Here is an 11,223-nt window from a genome sequence, read left to right as displayed (position 1 = left end):
ACTTCTACTAACGGCTGTGGAGCATGGGTTGGCCACCATTTTCTGTATAAAGAATAATTTTTTGGGGCGCCTGGGTGGCTCAGTCGGTTGAGCGTCCGACTTCAGCTCAGGTCACAATCTCGTGGTCCGTGAGTTCGAGCCCCGCGTCGGGCTCTGGGCTGACGGCTCAGAGCCTGGAGCCTGCTTCCGACTCTGTGTCTCCCTCTCTCTCTGCCCCTCCCCCATTCATGCTCTGTCTCTCTCTGTCTCAAAAATAAATAAAACGTTAAAAAAAAAAAAGAATAATTTTTTGGGGGGGTTTTGTTTGCCATAAGTATGGTCTCTGGTGCAGCATTAATTCTGCCTTGAAAGCGGGTAAGCAGATATAGTCAATATCAAAGAAATGGGCATGAATGTGTTCCAATAAACCTTTAATGGAAAAAGAGAAGGTTGAATTTCACATCATTTTCAGGTGTCACAGAATACTGGTCTTTTGAACTTCTTCCCATTTTTTAATTTTGTAAATTAAATTTTTTTAATGTTTATTTTTGAGAGAGAAAGGTTCAAAAAATAATAATAACAAAAAAAAATAGTAACAACCCCCCCCCCCCCCCAAGTGTATGAATTACTCTTAGGACACATACAAAAACAGGCAGCTGGCAAGCTTTGGCCCACGGATCATTGGTTCTCAAATCCTGGTCTAGATGATTTGCTTTCCTCAGGGGTCATCAGAGGAACAGAACCGATTGGATGCATAGGTAGGAAGAGATGTCTTATGGGGAATTGGCTCAGACCATCATGGAGCCCACAGACCGCAACCGTCTGCCCTCTGCAAGCTGGTAGGCCTTCCCACCTGCCTGCCTGGACGAGAAGATGGGAAGTTATGGGTCCGTGTCCCAGGATCCTTGGTGCCTGGGATCCTCCCCTGAGCCGGATTCTTCCAGGTACGTCTGCTGTCATCCCACGAGGCGCAGGGATGACCTCTGACGGGGAGTGCTCACGGCACAGGGGCACGTCTCCCGGCCAGCATGCCAGCACGGTGAGAGGGGAGCATCTGCTTCTTCTGGAGTCCCCACAAGACTTCCCAGTCCAGTGGTGACATCACGGGGGCTGCAGATGCCAGGAGGCTTCCCAGGGCTTCTAATTCACAGGTCTGTGTTCACACCATTCCCACCCCCACCCTTCCATTTACTGAAATATAGTTGACACACAATGTTATACCACGTTTGGGTGCACAACACGGTGAATCGCTGGGACCCTGTGTCTTCCCCTCCCCTTCCCCCGTTTTGCCCGTCACCTCCCCTCCCTCCCCTCTGGCAATCACCAGTTTGTTCTCTGCGTTTATCGGTCTGTTTCTACTGTGTGGTTCTTCACAGTCTGCACGGGAGTGAGATCATACAGTATTTGTCTTTCTCATTTCACTTAACATGGCACCCTGGAGGTCCATGCGTGTTGTAGCAGATGGCAAGATCTCATTCTTTTTCTTTTTTTTTATGCTTGAGTAATATTCCAGATGATTCTGTTCTCCCGCATGCTCAGCATTGTTCTCAAAGGACTATGTTGAAGCCCCTAAGTGCTCCTGGGGGTGGGGGCGGTTAGAGCCCTCGTTTTCAGGATGAGATGTCCAGGGGACAGTTGGAGGAGAAGACAGAGGCTGCATCTGTCCTCCCAATACGCAAACGATGACTTGCTTTTATCGATCTGCAACTCGTCTCAGTTACACGGATGTGCTGTTGAGCTGAAATGACTCATCAGTGAGCTGAAATGATGTGCCCGTGGGTCAGACCATCACGTATGACTGCTTAAGTGACTTTTTAAAAAACACAGCCTTTGACAGGGTCACCTGGTTGGCTTAGTCAGTTGAGCATCCAAGTCTTGATTTTGGCTCAGATACTATTCTCATCGTTCGTGGGATCAAGCCCCACGTCGGGCTCTGCATGGACAGTGTGGAGCCTGCTTGGGATTCTCTCTCTCTCTCTCTCTCTCTGCCTCTCTCTGCGCCTCCCCTGCTGGCACTCTCTCCCTCTCTTTGTCTCAAAAATAAATAAATATTAAGAAAACAAAAAAATAAATAAGTATATCCTGTGATAGATGATGGGGCATGAAGCCCAGTGCAAGTCCAACGTTGCTTTAGACGTCCTTGAGAAGATATCTTTTATGTAAGTCAAACACTTAAAGGAGGCTTGGCATCAAGTGGATGGCCTGCCACAGTGTGGGTGGGCCACACCCTATCAGTTGAACGAATTAAGAGAAACCAAGGAGGACGTCCTCCAATGAAGAGGGAATTCTGCCTCCAGAGCACAGCATAGAAATTCCACCTGAGTTTACAGCACAGTGCCCTGCGGAATTTGGACTGAAGCATGCATCAACTCAGGTGAATTTCCAGCCTGATGGCCTGCCTTATGGATTTGGGACTGGCCAGCAGCCCTCAAAGTCATTTGAGCTGATTCCTTAGAATAAATCTCTCTGTCTCTCTCTTGGTTGGTATGTAAATAGATGGATGAATGATAGATAGATAGATAGATAGATAGATGATAGATATGATGGATGGATGATAGATAGATAGATAGATAGATATGATGGATGGATGATAGATAGATCGATACATCGATAGATCGATAAATAGGTATGATGGATGGATGATAGATAGATAGATATGATGGATGGATGGATGATAGATAGATAGATAGATATGATGGATGATAGATAGATAGATAGATAGATCAATAGATCGATAGATAGATATGATGGATGGATGATAGATAGATAGATAGATATGATGGATGGATGATAGGTAGATAGATAGATAGATAGATAGGATGATAGATAGATAGATAGATAGATAGATAGATAGATATGATGGATGATAGATAGATAGATCAATAGATCGATAGATATGATGGATGGATGATAGATAGATAGATATGATGGATGGATGATAGGTAGATAGATAGATAGATAGGATGATAGATAGATAGATAGATAGATATGATGGATGGATGATAGATAGATAGATAGATAGATATGATGGATGATAGATATGCTGGATGGATGATAGATACATAGATAGATAGATCGATAGATCAATAGATCGATAGATATGATGGATGGATGATAGATACATAGATAGATCGATAGATCAATAGATCGATAGATATGATGGATGGATGATAGATCGATCGATAGATCGATAGATATGATGGGTAGATGATAGATAGTTGTCAGTGACAAGAAACAGAGAAGATACAGATAGAGATATAAGGTATCTGTATATTTGCCTACTGATATTTCCATATGTTTCTGTCTGTGCTTCTATATCTGTATCTCTTTCTGCACGTGTTTCTCTGCCTTTCTGTGTCTCCCGTTGCCTCTCTGTCTGGAGATCCCTAACTATTACAGCCCCAAGGACACAAAACCAGCACAACACCCCACAACAGCTGGCCCGCGTCTGGTTCCAGGCCAGAGCCCCTCCCCGTGATCTCCGTGAAAGGATTAAACTCTTCCGGCCATCACTGACCTGCAGAATCTGAGGGTACCCTGTCTAGACAGGTCTTGGGTTTCCTGCATCTGAGCAGAGCCCGTGCCAAATGTGGTCTGTTAACGGGGAGGTCAAGACAAGTGACTTTTATTAAGACGCCTAAACCTCAGACGCTGAGTGGGATTTTCAGGCTCTTACATCAGGTCTCAGATTGGGAAGAGCTTGTGAGTGAGGGTCACGGGGTGGGGGCTGTGACATCCCTGCGGCCAAAACACATTTTTTGAGATCTGTGGGGTCCACCCCGCCCCCACCGAATTCATTTTGCTTTCGTTCGTGGGTCCAACTGTTCACCAGGAGCCCTTGGGCCAGAGCTGGAACACTCACAGCCCTGTCGGCAGCTGAATGCTCTCCGCAGGTTAATGGCAGCTGAGCGCGGGGGGCACAGGCTGGCCGTGGTCCTGAGCAACGACCCCGTGAGTTCTGTTTTCACTGCGCAGCAACACGACAGGATGGCCACACGCTCCAGGAATCTGCTGACTCCCTCACACCCCTGCTCCCGCCCCCCACCCCCCGGTAACCGTATTCATCCAGCACCATGGTCTTGTAGCCTTGTAGCTCCGTGAATTTCTGGTTCTTTCCACTGGGCTGGGTCCGTCTGGGCTCAAGCCGTTGCCTTGCTTATGTCAAACCCGAGTCCCCGTCCAAAGTTCACCAAACCCGATGCGAACCGTCCGGGCAATCCTAGCTGCCCAGAGCGAGCAGAGAAGGTCCCCTCGTTTGCAGCACGGCTTCCTGCTGGCCTGGCCCGCAGCTGCCCGGCTCTGTCTGGAATTCTCTGACGGCAGTCTTCGCAGAATGCTTTTGCTTCCCCGTGAATCCTGCTGCTTGGCCCTTTCCCATTTGGACAATGAACGCAAGCAGCTTGGGAGCATAACTTTGCAAGAAAATTTTATGCCCGTGCACTTTTTTTAATAGACATTTTTTTAACTTTATTTATTTTGAGAGAGAGAGAGCAGGGGAGGGGCTGACAGAGAGAGAGAGAGAGAGAGAGAGAGAGAGAGTCACAAGCAGGGTCTGCACTGCCCGTCTGGAGCCCGACGTAGGGCTCAAACCCATGGACCATGAGATCACGACCTGAGCTGAAATCAAGAGGCGGACGCTTAACTGACTGAGCCACCCAGGTGCCCCCCAACGTACTGCTAAAGGGACAGTTTCTGCAGAGTTTTGAGGTCCAAGGTAAAGAAAAAGTTGTGCAGGTGCCCATTTATCATAACACCTGTCAATGTTTCAGGATCCATCACACGGAGTTTCTTTCTCCAAACTCCCCCCCCCAACCCCCACTATCATCAACCCACAATTGCTTCCCTCTTGCACTTTCTTTTCTAAGCAGTCGTATGCTCACAATGTGCTAGCTTGGCAGAGATATGGTTATAAGAGTGCATTCACCACCCCAACTTTTGTTTCACTGCATAATGATTCCTCAGTGGCTCACGTCTTCTTGGATCTCTAGCAGTGAGCACTCACCCGCCATTGCCAGCTGTCCCTTCGCCCAAGGCACACTGGGTGAAAGTCCCCCCTTGATGAAATGCAGTGATATCTATGGGCAACAGCCCAACTGGGTGATGGGTGAGGAGGACTGAAACCATTTGGAGAGGAAATCTGCATGAGTCCTTTTAAATGGCTTGGGATCTGAAGCAAGGCAAGCTTGGCCAGAGGGTGGCAGGACCCTCAGGGTAACTAGTCACGGGTGAGGACATTGAATGACATCTACCTTGTGCATCAACATGGCAGGTGGCCTCTTGTCCATCTAACAAAAGCTGCTTTGTGTGTCTGAGTTGGACAGGACTAAGGACAACCCAACGTTGAACTTGGTGGCCAACGTCTGGGTCCAGACGTTGCTGTGTTTGTGAAAGCAGCTTCAGCTATCACCAGTGCATGTGACCTTGTTGACTATGTCTTCTGGCCATGATGACACCCAGCCTCTTCTAGAGATGTATTGTCTCACAGGGTAGCCACTAGCCATCAATGGCTAACAAAATTTAAAACAGGGACACCTGGATGGCCCAGTTGGTTAAGCATCCAACTGTTGGTTTCGGCTCAGGTCATGATCTCACAGTTCGTGATTTTGAGCCTCACGTCGGGCTCTGTGCTGACAGCTCAGAGCCCGCTTGGGATTCTCTCTCTCCCTCTCTCTCTGGCCCTCCCCTGCTTGGTCTCTCTCTCTCTCTCAAAATAAATAAATAAACTTACAAAATTATAAAATATAAGAAAATTTAAAAGTCACTTCCTGGGTATTACTAGCCACATTTCCAAGGCTCACAGGCCACCATATTGGACCCCGTTGCTCGGAACATTTTCCCATAATTGCTCAAAATTCTGTAGGACTGACCATCATAGTCTGGACAGTGGGTATTTCCAAGGATCATCCAATTATGAAGAGATTAAAGTGTTTTTAATTTGTGGAATTTTTTATTTATTTTTATTTATTTTTTATTTTTATTTTTTATTTTTTTTCAATATATGTTTATTGTCAAATTGGTTTCCATACAACACCCAGTGCTCATCCCAAAAGATGCCCTCTACAATACCCATCACCCACCCTCCCCTCCCTCCCACCCCCCATCAACCCTCAGTTTGTTCTCGGTTTTTTTTTTTTGTTTTTTTTTTTTAACGTTTTTATTTATTTTTGAGACAGAGAGACACACAGCATGAACGGGGGAGGGGCAGAGAGAAAGGGAGACGCAGAATCGGAAGCAGGCTCCAGGCTCTGAGCCATCAGCCCAGAGCCCGACGCGGGGCTCGAACTCGCGGACCGCGAGATCGTGACCTGAGCCGAAGTCGGACGCTCAACCGACTGAGCCCCCCAGGTGCCCCTGTTCTCAGTTTTTAAGAGTCTCTTATGCTTTGGCTGTCTTAATTTGTGGAATTTTTTAAATTGTAAGATCCTAAGGTGCATGGTGGATGACACCCATGGAAAATACCATACAACTAGCAACATTCTCTTCATAACCAGGACACAAATGTATTTACCTCAGAACCTGTAGCTCATGAGATAGTGTAAAAACGTCCGGATGTGAACGAAAACCACATTCTGAAAAATCCGTAAAACTGCCATACTTCTAACTCTGCGTGGAGAGTCATACCACCCACCTGGAGTAAGGCTCCGCAAGTCTACTGATTGTTTATAAACACGTATGTGCTGATTCTCAGGTTCCCTCACGATTATTTTGCCATCTGCAGACGAGCAAAAGACAAGAATCCGGCTTCCCAGAGGGGCGAAGCAGGTGCAGGTGAGCAACCAGCAAAACAGCGGACCAGTCGTGCCTGGAAAAGAGACACGCAAGTTGCGTCCGATGTTGGCTGTCGTTGGAGATGCGCACGATCCATCCCTTTCAGAAGGCTGGCCGTCTTAATCGCAGTAACGCTCACGCGGGGCGGGCAGAGACGGCCGAGAATTTGTTTGAACACAACCACCATTTATTCGTTTTCAATGACTCGTGCATTGCAGGTGTCCCAGCTTGAGGAGCCTTCTTCCACGTGGCGCCTGGGACGTGCAGGTTCCTCGCCAGCTGTGGGTTCTGCCGTCTTCGACACCTGGCTCCCAAGGTACGCACGTTTTCGTTTCTTGGCTCTTTGCTGTGGCTGTGTTTGGGCCGTGGTTCCTTTTTGGTGCAGCTGCAAGGGAAAAAAGCACGCGCGTGCCTGCCGCTGGGAGGGTTCCCTGGGGTGCATCCTTCCACTCGTGCGCCTGTGAACACAACCCAGCCGTAGGGACTCGTCGCGGGTAAGACCGGCTGCGAAATGTCATCAAGCTGAGAAGAGGCAACGGTTGCCTTTCTGTCTGTCAGCCCATTCCACCCGCTGGCACCACCATCTGTTAAAGCGCGTGGTAAGCCGTCAGGATGCTGGTCCCGGGGCACCTGGGGGGCTCAGTCGGTTGAGCCTCTAAGTCTTGATTTCGGCTCCGCTCATGATCTCACGGTCCGTGAGTTTGAGCCCTGCGTTGGGCTCCATGCTGACTGTGGGGAGTGTCCTTGTGATTGTCTCTCTGTCCCTTTCTCTCTACCCCTCCCTTGTTTATGCTCGTGCTCTCTTTCTCTCTCTCCCAAAATAAATAAAGTTAAAAACAAACAAACAAACCCGCCCATCCCTCGCTGCCAGGACGGGAAATTCATGCAGTCTCTTTGGAAATCCATTTGGCACTGGCTTGTGGAGAAACTCTTGGGTATGTGTGCATGTGTAAGCGTGTCCTTAGTGGTAATGTCTGCAGTGGTGATAAACCTGTACACAACCCACATGTTTGCTGATGGGAGAGGGGGTATATAAAGTGCGCAATCATTGCATAATGGGCTATTGTGCAAATAATACACTAAATCTGTATGCAATGTTAGGCGTGAGTGTTAGCAATCCGGTATTCAGAGACAAAATGACACAGGACCAGACAGCGTGCTTTCAATGACTAAGGCTCAAAAATAAACATACTTATATGACATATATATGTAATACACACACATGTATACATGGGTGTATATGACGTATATATATCATGTTATATATATTGTATTACACATATTATTATCGGTAATGATATATTATACATGATAACATTATGCATGACAGTGTGTATAATATAGATAAGACATATATGTAATATACATACATGCATATACACATTACATATGTGCATCTTAGAAATTCTTACAAATCTTTCAGTGTCGACAGAAAAAAAATACAGAACACCAAACAGTGTGCTACCAATGAGTAAGACTCAAAAGTAAACATATTCATATATATATACATATTTATGTAATATGCACATATATAATATGTATATAATAATGTAGCATATATAATATAATGTGTATGGTAATATAGTATTATGTATGATAATGTATAATGTAAATAAGACTTGTATATGTAACATACACAGACATAATATATATAAATAAATATATATATAAATATACATATTTATATATATATAAATTACATATATATCTCTTAGAAATTCTTAGAAATCTTAGAAATTCAGTGTTGACACACACAAAAAAATACAGAACACCAGTGTGCTATCAATGAATAAGACTCAAAAGTACACACACACACACACACACACACACATATATATATAAATGCATATATGTAATACATGTATATGTATTACCTATATGATATATTACCTATAATATAATAGTATTGTATATATGATAATACAACATCATGTATGATAATAAGTATAATATAATTAAGACATGTATATGTAACATATACAGACACATATATATTACATATGTCTGTCTTTAGAAATTCTTAGAAATCTTAGAAATTCAGCGATGACCGAAAAAAAATACAGAAGACCAGACAGTGCGCTATCAATGAATAAGGCACAAAAGTAAAGATACTTACATATATGTCTTATATGTAATATAATAAAATATATAATATAATATGTTATGCATGATACTATGTAATGTAGATAAGACGTGTGTGTAATATATAGACATATTACATTATTATTATGTAATATAATAATGTCATATAATAATATATTATGTATAATAATATTTACAATATAGATGTGTGTATAATATATACAGGCGTATATTGATATATATATATATATATATATATAATGTACCATAATAATATACTACATATAATATATGATGCATGGTAACATATAATGTAGTTAAGACATGTGTGTAATATATAGACATATATTACAGACATATATAATATAGTAATTTAATATAACAATATATCATATATGAGAATATATTATATATGATAATTTTTATAGTATAGATGTGAGTGTAATATATACAGGCATATATTACATATAAATAACATAACATCACATAATAATATACCATGTAATATATTACGTATGATAATATTTATAGCATAGATCAGACATGTGGGTAATATATGCAGACTTATATTACATGTGTTATATATAAGTATATATGCACATGTACATATGCTATATACAATATAGTATCGTATATTATTATATGTTATACATGTGTACACATGTATGTGTATGCCTCGTATGTAATACATATCAGTCTATACATATGACACAGATATGCGCACAAACACATGTATATGTGTCTTAGTCTGTTTGGACTGTTATAACAATATATCACGGACTGGGGATCTAACACACAACAGACGTGTGTCTCAGTTCTGGAGCCTGATCTCACGTCCCAGATCAAGGCTCCAGCAGATCTCGTTTCTGGTGAGGACCCTTTTCCTGCAGTGTAGACGGCCATCTTCCCACTGTGTCCTCACATAAGGGAAGGGGTGAGGGGGCTCTCTGGGGTCTGTTTTGTAAGGTCCCTGATGAATTCATGGGGACTGCACCCTCATGACCTGATCACCTCCCAGAAGCCCACGTCCCGATGCCCTCACTATGGGGATTAGGGCTTCAACCTAAGCTTCTTAACTACATTATATGTTATCATGCATCATATATTATATGTGGTATATTATTATGGTATGTTATATTATATATATATATATATATATATATATATATATATATATTAAATTGTCTCATGCAGTTCAGAACACTGAGAAGTCCAAAGACACATTGGCAGTGAGCTGGAGACCCAGCAGAGCCCGTGACGTGGTTCCAGTCTGAGTCTGAAGGCAGGAGAAGACAGCTGTCCCAGTGCAAAGGGAGTCAGGCAGAGAATAGTCCCTTCTCACCCATGGGAGGTTTGGTCTTTTGTTCTACTGGGACGCCTTCAACTGATTGGACAAGGCCCACCCACACTGGGGTAGGTCTTGTGCTTTACTGATGCTATATAATGTCTATATGTGTGTGTGTGTGTGTGTGTGTGTGTGTGTGTGTGTGCTGACAGCTCACAGCCCGGAGCCTGCTTCGGATTCTGTCTCCCTCTCTCTCTAACCCTTCCCTGCTCGTGCTCTGTCTCTGTCTCTCTCGAAATTTGCAGGCGAGAGAAGAAACAGCAATCACGGCCAATGAAGACAGAACACAGACGCGGCCAAAGAGCATTCCACGGCACGTAGGACGGTGTGCGTTGGGGAGAGGCAAGCTTCGCCATGGCAGCCAAGGTGGAGCAGGGACCACCCTTTTTTTTTTCTCTCCTAGAGAAACGTCCGATTCATAGGATGACTGATGTGTGTCCAACAGCGATTCTGAACCTGCCCACTTCGTTCACTTGCAAGGGGTCAGGCCTCGTCTAATCTGTCACAGCCCCGCTTCCCGTCTGAGCTATGATGGTCCCCTAATGTGCCGTCTAGACAGCAGCCACAAGATGCTTAAAAACGTCAACCACCCCATTGCACATTCTTCCTGAAAATCGTCCTATACCGTTTCGGGTAACGGTGAGACCCCTTCCCGTGTACTAGCTGGCCGTGCATTCATGCACCCTACCATCACCCCGTTCTATTTCCCCCGGCCCTTTCCTCCGCCCCTGGCTGCTTGCAATTCGACCCAGCTCTTTAGACGGCTCCTTTTCCGATTCCTGGGTCACCCTAAGTGACCTGTCTCCCCACCACCTCATGGAAACTTGCTCACCACAGCACACTCACAGATATCTCTGAGGTCTTGTGGGACCCCGCCAGGCAAGCCTTTGAGGCCCACGTTGCCGGCAGTGAAAAGCAAAGGTCCTGTGAAGTCCCGAAACTGTAGGCTTAGTGGAAACCAATGCGTGACACGTACGGGTTATGCAAAGAGGTTGTGGTTAGGACCATCTTTATCTCGTACAGAGCAGGGTGGGGGGGTGGGGGGTGGG

Source organism: Neofelis nebulosa, chromosome X (assembly GCF_028018385.1).
Source record: "Neofelis nebulosa isolate mNeoNeb1 chromosome X, mNeoNeb1.pri, whole genome shotgun sequence".
NCBI classification, from domain to species: domain Eukaryota; kingdom Metazoa; phylum Chordata; class Mammalia; order Carnivora; family Felidae; genus Neofelis; species Neofelis nebulosa.
Note: the sequence above shows the minus strand (reverse complement) of the source record.